Source organism: Amblyomma mixtum, chromosome 8 (assembly GCF_055824585.1).
Source record: "Amblyomma mixtum isolate Tamu chromosome 8, ASM5582458v1, whole genome shotgun sequence".
Taxonomy (NCBI): Eukaryota; Metazoa; Arthropoda; class Arachnida; order Ixodida; family Ixodidae; genus Amblyomma; species Amblyomma mixtum.
This window is the reverse complement of record NC_143019.1, coordinates 127,896,129-127,909,540: the sequence shown is the minus strand read 5'-3', so window position 1 is coordinate 127,909,540 and position 13,412 is coordinate 127,896,129. Positions and strand designations below refer to the sequence as shown.

The 13,412-nt window shown below is 46.6% G+C and overlaps 1 long non-coding RNA gene across 1 annotated transcript; it reads left to right on the top strand.

Annotated features, from left to right (window-relative positions):
- The first annotated feature begins 2,597 nt into the window (after positions 1 to 2,597).
- LOC149334287 (uncharacterized) lies at positions 2,598 to 8,872 on the top strand. Its single transcript, XR_016284740.1, has 3 exons — positions 2,598 to 2,888; positions 7,050 to 7,138; positions 8,105 to 8,872. It is a non-coding gene; the product is annotated as an uncharacterized LOC149334287 (long non-coding RNA).
- Positions 8,873 to 13,412: the final 4,540 nt, after the last annotated feature.

The window sequence follows — 13,412 nt, the reverse complement described above, 5'->3', positions numbered from 1 at the left end:
GTACACTTTTTCACATCTTGTTGGAGGCTTAGAGTTAGCATTATGTCTAAAACCGTATTGCAAGAAGTGGAGTGTCCATAATTCAGTTGGTTCCAGTTGAAAGCAGGGAGATTAAAGTCGTCTGTAATGATTACATTTTTTCTACGCAGCTTCAAAAGAAAATTACACATACAAATCAGTGTCCGGGGTTCGGTAAACAAAGCACAAAATAAATGAAAACTCTCTCTCTCTCACTCTCTGACTTTCAGAAACAAACTGATGATCAGCGATTTTATCAGAGGCAATAACTTCAACAACAGTTTCTACAACTATTGCGAGGCCACCACCATGAGAGCCCCTATTTCATCTATGCACACGATAAGTGGGCGGTGCTATTTCATTATTGCGAATCTCATCGTGCAACCAGGTTTCTGAAATCACACACACGGGAGGGTCGTGCAAGAGCAGAATATGTTCTAGTTCATCTGAATTTTATTTACGATGCTTCTAGCATTCAAAGAGATCAAACGGAGCTGATGCGACTGTAGTTGCTAGCTTTGGGGCGGTGAACTGTTAATTTTCGCCATCAGTTTATGGTTATTCAACATATATCCCACGTGTAAAATTGGTCGCTAATGCGTAGCTTATATATAAGGGTTGGACTTTTCGGTTTTTATTTCTTGAAAATTCGACGGACTTTTTGCGGTTTTTATTTCAGAACCCAAGTTTTGGTTTCTATTGGCGGATATTATTTTCGACATATGAAAGACTAACCTTTTTACGAGATTTAATGCAGCAATCCTGTGTGGTCAAAAGTGAATTGAAGTCTATCTCGCTGTTCTCATCATGAACAATTTATTCACCAGTAATCACCATGCAAGTGGCAGTACTTGGAGCCGTGTTTTAGGAGAAATTGCTATCCTCATTAGAATAGTAAGTAATGAGATAGCCGGCAGACGAAAACACAAGTTACAAGTTTACTTCTAAGAGCTAGGTTGACATGTTAATGTTAGGTTGTCACGCTGGGTTGAGTGCTAGGGCAGGGCACCACGTGGTCTGCATGTTAATGGCAGCAATAGAAGTGCTGCCCAATTGCCACATTAGCCAGAACATACTTTTTCGTGAATATATACATATTTGAATAATCTCCTTAGGGCAGGTAGTGACCGCTGATCTGGGTCATGAGAGGGAAATAACTAGAAGAATGAGGATAGGGTGGAGCGCATTTGGCAGGTTCTCTCACATCGTGAATGACAATTTTTAGCAATATCCCTCGAGAGAATAGTATACAACAGCTGTATCTTACTGGTACTCACCTATGGGGCAGAAACATGGAAGTTAACAAAGAGGGTTCAGCTTAAGCTAAGGACAACGCAGCGAGCTATGGAAAGAAAAATGATAGGTGTAACGTTAAGAGATCGGAAGAGGGTGGAGTTGGTGAGGGAACAAACGTGGATAATGACATCGTAGTTGAAATCAAGAGGAAGAAATGGGCTTGGGCAGGGCATGTAGTGCAAAGGCAAGATAACCGCTGGTGCTTAAAAGTAACGGAGTGGATTCCAAGAGAAGGCAAGCGTATCAGTGGCGGCAGAAAGTTAGATGGGCAGATGAGATTAAGAAGTTTGTGGGAATATGGTGGCAAAAGACAGGGTTAATTGGAGAGACATAGGAGAGGCCTTTGACCTGCAGTGGGTGTAGTCAGGCTGATGATGATGGCTTTTTCGTGACGCCTATGCACGGTTCCGTGTCTGTGACTTGCATAGAGTTTATTAACCTACTTAACTGACTAACTGCACTAAGTGATACTTAACAAACAATGCTTAGCTAGCAGGCGATGAGGAGGTCATGCTTCGCGGTCGTTGGAGGCGCGTAAGCTAGCGGAGCAATACCTAAAATTGCAGAACTGCGCTGCTTATCCAACAACACCATCATCGCATTGTGCCCCTGGCTTCCTGCTTACATAATTTCAGCTTTGACTGAGTGTAACACGCATTCAACTGCCAGATATCTATGCCTCCCATGCCAAGAACACTGACTTTTTTTCGGTTAAAGCCGAATGTCAAAAACTGAATTCGGCGGACTTTTATCGCTATTTTTCGATTTAAACCGAAATTACCGACGCCCACTCATATACATATGTATATATGCACAGTGTCTAAATTCTGCAGTGTGCCGATTCATCTGTGCACTGTGCCTCTGTGGAGCAGGCAACGCGCCCGAAAGAATAAGGAAACAATCCAAAGCGTCCCAGGAGCGGTCAGGCATCGCAGGGCGGACGGGCGGGGATGGAAGAATGGTTCGGCAGCATGGCCGCCAGTGCCACAGTACAATTTATGCAATTTTGTTACCATTTACATACTAGTCTTGTTTCTATACGTGATGAAGTTAGCGCCAAAAACGAGGACCAAATTAGGAGAAAAGACAAAACAGGAGCGCTTGTGTTGCGTCTTTTCTCCTACTTTGGTCCTCGTTTTTGGTGCTAAAACTTTCGCCCAACTTTCCACCTTATTATTGTTTCTATAATTATTAATTGCGGGTCCCGTGGACACTTGTTATTCTGAGGCCTTCTCTTGCATTTCGTTCAGCCTTCGAGCTCACTCCGACTGCAGTCGTGATTCGTTTTCGGTTTCGCTATTCTTGCTTGGGCTGCTCTATCGTCATCGACAGGAAGGTTTGCTTTGTGGTTTTCCGTTGTTGTTTCGCAGCACGTGTAAAGTTTGAGCGTTGCGAGCTTTGTTTTGTGGGTTTGGGGAGTAGTGCCTTCGCTCGTTTAAAATATGTGACAGTTTTTGTTTCATTTGTGTTTTCTGTAACAGTGAGCATGACGCATGCGCAATTAGTTGCACTACTGCAAAATGACAAGAACTGTCCGCGACAGTGAGCCCGTCCCTGCAAGTGCGACATGAAAGGTATTGAGTTTTTCGTTGCCTGTGTGTTTTATTTACTGCTGGCGAATTTCGACCACCTTTAGTACTGAAGTCGCACAGCACGCGGGCATTTTTGCTTTCGGTGTGTCTAGTATTTCGTTCAGTCGTGCTGTCAACGCGATGCTACGCTACCGGCGAGGCGCCAGGCCGAGACGCTATGTGCTTTGTGCTACATAGCCGAGACGCAGCACCCGAAGTGTAGTGCCTAGAAATACTATAACTGAAGAGACAGACAGCCCACCGAGGGAGCTGGTTTAGGAAGACGTTTATTGGTAACCGGCCAGCGCTTTCGAACGGTAGCCAAAGGAGAGAAAGAGAGGGTTGCACGCGCTGTCATGCGCACGTGCTGAGCCTACGCAGGATGGTCTGGCGTTTTAACGGTACAGCAGCACGGAACACCAAAAACATCAGAAATCGGAATTTTCTCGCTGCCCAAAAGAATAGCCTGGCTTTGTGGCAGGTCTTTTATTCGCGGCTGCGGGCCGAGACTGCCAAGCAAATAAGCTGTTTTTTTGCAAGTGCATAGCATTGTAAAACGTGCAGATATTCGTGTACAGCAGCCGAACGCCATTAGCCACTCTTGCCGAGAGGGTCAGGCTGGTTGTGCCTGCACGATTTGCATGTCTACCCGAGTGCGTTTGAGTGCAAATATCTCCGAGGCTGTAACTACCTCCGCTGAAATTTCGCTTCTTTTCCTGCGCAGAGCACCGCTCGGGGAAGGGAAAATGGATAGAACAGGATTCGAAATTTAAAAAAAAGGAGGTGGACAGTTACAGAAGAAACGGAACAATTAGCCACTTTATTTACTGGGCAAGCTGGCACTTGCCATCGGCCCAATACAAAGGGAATTCTAATATCTGTCTAGCTATCTGTAGAAATGTGATACCGAGCATGATGACATCAGCCACCTCCCCACTTCAAAGGGGACGCTAACATCCATCTCCACCGCCGTACTTGGTAGATGTCATCCGTGTTTGGCAGAAAAGTTGACGTAGAAGTGTCTTTTTTAGAGCGCAGCTCTTTGGCGTCCGTTCCTGGGTTTCGCGTCGGCGTCGGCCTCGTAACCAGCTCCGCCCCCCTTTCATCCCCCCAGCGCTATCGGCGTCAGCGGCATCAGTCAGTCGCTACTATCTCTTCCCTCCTCCCTTTATCGTGTTGTCCGCTTGCTGCGCGCGCTTCTGCCCCCATCGTTTGCCGCTGGGTGTACACGCCGCACCCCTCCCCCCTCTTCCTGCGAGTCTCCGGTTGTCAAAGCGCCGGCTCGAACTTAATTCCTTTCTTCGCTCCTCCTCCAATGCAACCCCTGTGCGGTGGCAATCAGAGAGCCAGATCGGTGGCGGCGGATCTGTATATGTGCACCGCCCGAGCCGAAATTGCGAATACGTGTGAAAAATAAAAAAAAAAAATTCTGTGATAGCGCTTACATGTGTTGCTCGATTTCTTTGCCTCAATCTATCGAAAAGGTGAAACAGCTTATTTGCTGCGCTCAAATTTCGCATTAGGAAGTAACGTAATCGTCGGTAATTTTTTATTGATTGTGTTTGTGATGTTGTAGAAGGATCTTGGGAAAGCGACGTGGTGAAGAACTGGAAGGAATGTAGCACAGTGTTAACAATAGGGTTATGTTCAAAAAGGACGAAAATGAAAATAATGTTTGGTGTTTCCGCGCACTGCATTGGAGATGAATGTGGGAACAGTAATGGCTGTTGAAATGTGAGGGCCGAGGAATACCTTAGTGGCGTAACAATGGGCAATGGCTGGTGTGGAGAAATCCTGCATTCCTCTAAAATTGTTTTGCCCTTGTATTTTAGAGGGGCAGTGGTTAAAAGAGTGTTCTGTCTGTCTGCAGGAAAACAAAATATATTATTGCAGATGTAGACAGCAGAACCCGGTGCTAAGCCTTGCACCAAACTGCAGAAGTAGAAAGTGCAAGGTAGTCACATTTGCAAGTGTTGTCCATTGGCACCATTTGAAATTTGGCGGAAAAAATAGGTGATGAGCTTTGAGTTCCAAAGGGATACTGCGATCCAGGCGATCGAGGGAAATCTGGACTGGACAAGCATTAAGTGTAGCAACACGCATGTCTCGGAATGTTCTCGGGATTCAGTGTAACCACAGCTTGTGAACACTCCTTTGTTGCCGGGGCTGTCTTCTTCAATAAATAAATGTGGCTGCGGTCGTTGTGCCTTGGCACACCACACAAGCTTAAGGGAGTCCAAACACAAGATTTGGTATGGCCAACGTTTGAGGGGAATGTGTGGCAAATGATGGGCAGTAGAAGTTAATAGTTGTTTATTCTGATGCAGTCTCAGTGCGAAGTTGAAGTAAGGCAGCAGGCAGCTTACTCTTGGCGTCCATTGCTAAAGAAAGAATAAGAGGCCACAGTAAACTTGGGAAGAGATTCAGAGTAAATTGATTAGAATAACAAAAATGCTTGATAAATCCATGTGATAATGTTTTGGGCAGCTTAAAAGCAGTGTGAAGAGGAGCAAGTGCAATGATTTTCAAAGCTAGAACACTTTACCACGGGGCTTGCTGGTGGAAGTTATGAAATGCTGATGATGTTTGCTCTCGATGTTTACGTTAAAGAACCCCAGGTGGTTTAAATTCATCCAGAGCGCTGCACCTTTTCCGCTCCTTCCTTCATCCCTTCCCACACGGCGCGGTTGAGGTATCCACCAAGAAGTGGCGCAGTTTGCAGGGATAAGGTGGCCTCGGGTGGCATAGGACAGGGTTAATTGGAGAGACTGGGAGAGGTCCTACTTCTTGCAATGAGCATAGTCAGGCTGATGGTGATGATAGCTCAGTGTGTCACCAAGCAGTCTCCAGAGAATTCATTGGGCAGTGCCTGGATCAAGCTGTGAAGCTCTCGGATTTCTGCGGTCGTGCCATCCTCTCAAAGGAGTGCCGGGCTTTGGATGAACAGTCTTCAGAGTAGTGTTGATGGGGCGGCACTGAAGAGATACAGTGATGTTGTGGGGAGTATGACATGGCACGGCGAAGGAACAACTTTACTCCTTGGATGCGAGTTCATCAACCTCTTCAAGATTGTCATAAATGCACTCCCATCCCGCAAAAGGCTGCGATGGGGCTGACAGGCCGATGGGAAATGTCGAGCCAAGCGTTTTAAATGCCGTTTAACTGAATGTCATTCGTCTCACCTGCTGGTCTTGTGCAACTGCACAGAGTTCTTCAACAGTATTTTGCAAAACGGAATCAGGTGGTCCAGATTTGTTTGCAGTCCTCCACTGCTGTTTGGAATTTAGCGTGGGTTGCTTTTGTGTGGAGAAGTTTTTTTTCTTAGTATTGGTATGCAAAGTTCAGTTTGTGTAGTCTTCAAGTTTGTTACCTATGAGGTGGTCTTCTTTTGCACTCAGTACATACATGCAAATATTCCTGCAAATTCGTGATGCAGCTAACAGATGGCTGCTTTTGTGTATTCACAACCTTCCTTGTTTGCAACTGCTTGAACAGCCACAGTTTCTCTGAGCTGTATTAACGACCAAACCGGCCGCTGTATTAACGACCAATTAGCAGAGCACAATCGGGATTTAAAAAATGGCACAGGCTCACATCTGCCCCATCACTGTAAAGCCTGCAGTGAAGAAAGAAATATTAAGCGTACAGCAAATCTGAAAGAAACAAAGGTTTTAAGCAGAAGTCAGGACCAGACAGCCCGTGAACTGCTCGAGGCTTTCTATATCAAAAGCAACTGTAGCGACTGTGTTAGTGCCCCCTCAATTGCAATATATAAGAATGAAACTGCTTTTTTTAGATACACGAGGGGTAGACACCTGTGTGACTTGGCTATCTCCTTTTTCAGAAAATGTTTTTCAATTTGTTCAATTTTGTACATCCCTCCCGCGCATGTGTGGTTCTTGCGATCCTTCTTGATTGTTTGTCTTATATTCATTCGCGTTCGCGGTGAATAAATCAGTTGGAAGTTGCGCCTGTCCCGTCTAGCTTTCTGTGTGTTGTCTGTTTCGGCGCTACAACCATTTTCTGGAAATATGCACCAACTAGCCCCACAACAAGTATTTCTCTGAGCTGCCATTCTTTTTGAGGGCATTTTTTTTTTTGGTTTAGTAAAGAGCACGACTGTTGAGGCCTTGCTTGGCATGAAAGATGCAGTGTCTTTTTCAGCATGCAAGAATGGAACCTACCTGCAAGCACGGGCTGAGTTGGAACTTCACCGAGGCATGGTCTTCGGGATTGCCTCGACGTAAACGCAAGTACTCACTCAGTAGCTGTTGGTCCTACTTATAATTTGTTTCCAGCACTTGTTCAAATCGTTTTTCAGTGGACAACTTTGTCTTGTATTCCATTCAGCGGAACATGGTGATCACTGGATTGCCGTGGAAATTTCATCCATCGAGGGACAGTGGCATAGTCAGAAATATTTTTCAGGTTTTATACGTCACTGGTAAAAAAAAAAAGAGAGAGCTTAGCGGCGCCATCTGGTTTTTAGTAGAGGAACCATTTTTTTTCTCATCAAGCCAACACGCTTCTTATTTTCGTTTTTGCATCTTGATATATCGACGCGGTGTGTAAATAGCATGGGCGAAAAAAATGCCGAAAGGAGGGAGGGGGGGGGGGGGGGGGGCACCATGGTGTTTCGGTGTCAAACGCTTCGGGGAGTGTTCTGAACTATTAACCCCCCCCGCCCCCCCCCCCACTGGCTATGTCTCTGTCAAGGGAAGGTAGTTCAGTGTGATGTCTGTGTGGGTCATAGTGATAGATTCAGGTTGGTGGTAAAATAAAACATAGACTCGCCAAAAGATGGTTTTTTAAAAAACTTGACGTTTCGGGACCCCTATGGGTCCCTTGTTCACAATGAATGATGGACGGAATGGGCCGCTTCTTATATGCGCACTTGACAGCGCAGTGAGTGGGTGTAGTTATCCGGGAGATTACCCTTCGTCCTGTTAATGACATGATCCGTGGTCTGTATATAAAAAAATATATATTTGTATATAAAATTATATAAATTATTGTATATAATGTATATAATGTATACAATGTATATATGTATACAATGTATATAAAATTATTGGTACAGATTCAGGTTGTTTTGAGAATTTTTTGAAGACAACCGGATTCAGGACTGGCGATGAAGAATGAGGGTTTTATTTGATGCGCACTGAGCTCTCAACTTTAGAAGTGTGGTTGGTGAGCATTCCCGTGCAATTCCTTTGCAGTGTGTACAGTCGGCATATATGCTACACGGACAAATGCTAACCTTCATTACGTCCTCCATCTCCAGTGGCAGCACCACGAGCCTTGACTTCGGCACAAGTGCTGATGCACTGTGGACACATTGTGCCACATAATCACCCAAAATCAATTTGTCCACGCTCTCTGACTTCAAGCCTTTCAAGCGTGAGACAGAGCATTGATCTTTTTTGCGACGGCCTAGAACAAAGGGTACACACAGTGGAAGAAATTTTGTTGATTGACATTGGCCTGGTGCATCACATAATAATAATAATTCAGTTGGTTTATTTGATGTTGATGGTTTGTTTGATGTATGTTGACACTCAAGTAAGTGGTCTGAGTACTGGAACACAGGACAGAATCATCCAAGTGAAGGCCAAAAAACGAGTGGCATACACCAAGAAGCACAACAGAGGCCATAAGCAAATACAAATGAATACAAAGTGAAATAATACAAAATTATTGGTACAGCATGCACGCCTCATGAATATATCAAAATGATCGCGAAGCGTATACGTACATTAGAGCTTAATTTGTAAGCTTGCCTTTACAAATACAGTGAAACGTCGTTCTCACGGGATCTCACGGGTCTGGGAAAAATGTCCGAGTTAACTGAATTCCAGATGATCGAATGTACCATGAAAATGAGAAAAAAATGTATGCAGCATGAATGTACCTTTATTGCTTGAAAAACTGCGTTTTTTTGTTTGCTTCGTCACCAGAATGTGCGCTAGAACGATCTTTTTCAACCCTATCAGGTGATGGTGCGAACACTCGGGCTGACCGAGCCAACACCTTTGTGACGTCCCGAGGCTCCCAACCAATCACAGGCGGCAATGAGGCACGCGAGCTCGCCCGAGGTTGCTGCTGCAATTTTCGGCAAAATAAAATAGCTTTCCTTTGCCTAATTTCGGTGAGAAATTCGAATTCCAAGGGAGGAAAACTGTGAAGTGCACCTCTTCACTGAATTTTTCTGGGAAACCTTTCAGCATTCCTTTAATAAACATATTGTAGACGGATAAAATATTTAATTCTGCAGAAAAAGTCACGGAGTAAGTTTAAGTTCATCATTACATTTATACTCAAAAGTAAACCACATCATACCAAGAAATTTATTTGTTGCTTTTTTTGTTTCAAAACCATAAAATGCAGTATATATTTGTGCAGTACAATTTCGCAAACTTACCGTATTTACTCTCGTCATCCTCGCACTTTTTTTCCCTGAAAATCAACGCGAAGTTTGGGGGTGTGATAATTATGCGGGGAAAATTTTCAAGCACATGTTTCGGAGTGTTAAATGAAAAGATGAATGGGTGCAAGATCGGGATTGTCAGGTCCGCTATTGTAAATATAACGAAAACATTACTTTCAAGCGGAACTTACCTTCGTTATGAAAGTACAAGATGAATGTAAGCTCAAGCTGCTAAAGCACTTTATTTGCCGCGCGCAACCTCCCGTCACTACTTGCGTTGCGTACGTCTATCAGGCAATTCTACTCTTGATCAGAGTCCGTGTCGACACTGGAATCGCTGGCTTCTGCGGCATCGGTTTCTTCATCTTCCGATGCTTCTTCCTCGTCCCACACCAGGTGGTCCTCAGTCGCATCCAAGGCGTTGGAAATTCCTGTTTTCTTGAAGCTTCTGGCCACCATGTCTACATCAATCATCCCCCATGCCTCTGATACCCAGCTGCACAGCAGCTCCAAGGACGGTCTTTTGATCTTGCAGCCCGGCGTCAGAGCATGCTGGCCTTCGGCCATCCATTCTGTGTACAGCCTCCGGACTTTATCTTTAAATGGCTTGTTCAAAGATACGTCAAGAGGCTGTAGCATTGATGACAGCCAGGTCCGTGCGCAGTTCCCTCAATTTCGCCCGAACCGACTCTCGAAGATGGCCCCGAAAGCTATCTACGACGAGGAGCGACGGAAAAAGAAGCGCTCCCGGTCGCCGCCCCCACAGTCTTCACCCAGTCCACCATAAGGTCCGCGGTCATCCACCCCTTTTCTTGGACGCGCACGTGTATACCAGGGGGGAGCCTTCCTTTCGGGAGGGTCTTCCGCTTAAAAATGACGTACGGTGGGAGCTTCCGCCCGTCCGCCGTCACGCCTGGCATAACCGTGCACCTCTGTTTTTCGGCACCTGATGTCCTGACGTGCACAGTCCGAGTGCCTGTCTCTTCAACTGTCCTGCTGCTGGGCATATTGAAATTCAGCGGAATTTGGTCCGCGTTCTCTATCTGGGAGAGCAAGAAGTTTTTCTCTTGCCGGATCCCGATAACGAATCGATGGAAGTCCAGGATTTTCTCTTCATAGGCTGCGGGCAGGCGCTGGCAAATCGTCGTTCGCCTCCTGAGCGAGAGTCCATTGCGCCGCATAAAACGTGTGGCCCACCCGTTACTAGCACGGAAGTCTTGCACCGGGATGCCCTCCTTTCTTGCGATTACGAGCGCCTGGTTCCGCATTAATTCAGTTGACACAGCACACCCATCCGCTCGTCGAGCCTTGATATATTCCAGCAAAGATGTTTCGACGGCAGGAAATTTCCCAGTCTTCGGTCCACGGAAGGCCCGGTGCGTCTTACCGGTCGTTTTGAGTTCGTCGTGCTGCCGTCTCCAATATCGGACGCAAAACTCGTTGACGCCGAAGTCTCTGCTGGCGGCGTGGTTGCCATGTTCCAACACATACTCAATAGCTTTTAGCTTAAAGGGGCCCTGCACCATAATCTGAGTGCATTGTTTTGCTTCCTTGTTGTAATTGTTGAGTTATGGCGACGCTATTACCACTGGTCATAACACGCATATTTCTGTATTTAATATTTTAAGTTGCTCGAGAATCAAAATCATGGCACTGACGGCGTTGGCACACAGGGGTGGTCTTTTGCATTTTTGCAGCGGATATGACCAGCTGGCGGGCGATTATGATTGGATGAATAACTAATAACAAGCTAATTGTGTTCGTGAGCAAAAATGTTATGTTTTGTTGTGTCCTTTTATATTAAATTGAAAAAAACTAGCATCTTTTCTTACACAAAAGCATTTCAAAGCTTGTTAGAAAAAAAAGCCCCAGCAGAGGCGCTGGCTATTACTTTGCATCAAAGAACTTCGTGGCCTCCTGCTGCGCCGCTCTGCCCAAGCTCCGCCCACAACCGGTGTCGCACTTCGCCGCCGTGCAGCAGTGCCTGAGCGCTGCTTGGGATGGTGTACAAATCTCATAAGAAAAGACAAGATCGCCTTTTTATCAGAAAGACTGCCAGCTATACTCGAGCAGCGACAAAGCATGCCTGCTTATGTTGCGAGCTTACGGCAACGGCACCGCTCGCGGGCGCTCCGGGCGACGAGCTCTGCTGCTGTCTGGCTGCCGTGGTCGTCGCTAGGCCTATAGCTCGTTTAGCGTCGAAGCCGCAGCGGCCGGCTCTTCGGAAGGCGCCTGCACTGTAATAAAAGGCCTACTCTTCACACCGCTTTTCTGTCAACAGGATTATCTCGCAATAAAATAATAGCGTGGTCAATTTCCGCTACGCCCTCAGCAGCGGAGCTAGCGAGCGCCAGTCGAGCCGGACCCCATTGGGTCAGAGGCAGCTGCGAGGCGGTTCTCGCAACAAATTCGCTCGTGCCACAGTTGTCCCTTTTACCAGCAACTCGGTATTGGGCAGTGACCCAGAAAAATGATATATTCCTCATTTTCCTACCCCAGGCTTTATTACTTACGTCAAGAACACTCTTTAGCTCGTTTTTATGACGCCGCCGTCTGCCGGCGTCCAGGCTGGCCGGCCGGCAGGCTCGGCTTACTTCACGTTCGCACAAGAAAATACAAAAACAGCCATGCTACCTGAAAGGATGCTTTCTAGATTCGAGCAACGACAGCATGCCTGTACTAGAGTGGAGCTTTCGGCTCCTTCGCTCCGTCTCAGTCTAGCGCCAACGTGCTTGTAACCATGGAAACGACGCCGTCAGCGGAAACGTGTTACAGCGACCAGGAAACCATGAGAAGCTGTCTTCTGGGACGTTGTGGTGACGTGCTCGTGCACGCTGTTTCGATTGGTCTCGCCGCGTGTCGTCATTGGGTGAGTGAAACGGCAAAGAGAAGATCGGGAAAATTTGAGTCGAGGGCAATTTTTTGTTTGCTTGTATTTTGAAAATTCATTCCTTAATAACTCCCGTTCTAGTGCACCGATTCCGGTAATTCTTTTTGATTCGGTATCTGCGTGTCATGAATAAATCATCTAAAGCATATGAAAAAAGCATTGCTGGGCCCCTTTAAAAGCAGCTGTGTAGCTTCCATAGCGTCCCATGGCGAAGCGGCAGAAAGAGCACGGTGCCACACGCAAACAAGGCAAACGATGCCTACGAGACACAGGAGAGCTGGACACACCTTTGCAAAACGGCATAGCGGTGGTGAGTGGATGAGCGGTAGCGGCTGTGGCAGCGGATGATAGCACAGTACCGCCGCCTAGTAGCACGCGCGCCCAACCATGGTAGTTAGTTGTAGCCGCGGTCAATAGATGGCGACCGCTATGACAAGCAGACGGCTCGCGGCAGTAATTTTGGGGGTGCGATGATTATGCGGGGGAAAAATTTTTCACAATATTTGATAGCCAATGTGGGGGGTGCGAGCATTACGCGAGTGCGAGCATTATGCGAGTAAATACGGTATTGCGGCTTCCTGTCCGCTACTGCTTAACAGGTCCACATAATTATCGCGCGTCAGCCAAGCATTCTGGTGAGGGATCATGAGCATGTCAACTTTCTTGCCCTGCTTCTTCTGTCTGAAATGATCTGTCCAGCCGATGAAAATATGCACTCTGCTCGTACCGACGTTACTGTAACGCGAAAGTACTTCATCGCCACGTCAGAGAGCGGTGCTGTAGACCATTGCCAAGGCTTCCAGAATTCAAGTGCTTTTCCTTTCCTGTGACTGTAACTCTACGTACTGGCGAACCATTAACTCTGCATTAGAGGTTACGGCTGGGGGCTCCTGTTGCCGTCTCTCAAGGAACCGCAAAGTTTGTCTTCCTGCCGGGACTTCGGTTGAAACCACCTGCCGTCCAGATGGTTCAGCTGAAGGACTAGCTGGGATTTCTGGCAATGGGCAGCCTAGTCGTCACCACCGAGATTAACTCAAGGCATCCGCACGCTGTCGTGACGTCACGCATGTTGGATGGGCCTGGAAGTTGGGCTTCACCTTGTACAGTGTTCTTCCTTGGGTTTTCAGCGTGCTCCGCATCCAAAGGTCGTCAATACCATCGTTTCGGCCGCGTAAGGACAAAAAGGGAATTAAGACGACTATTACAAAAC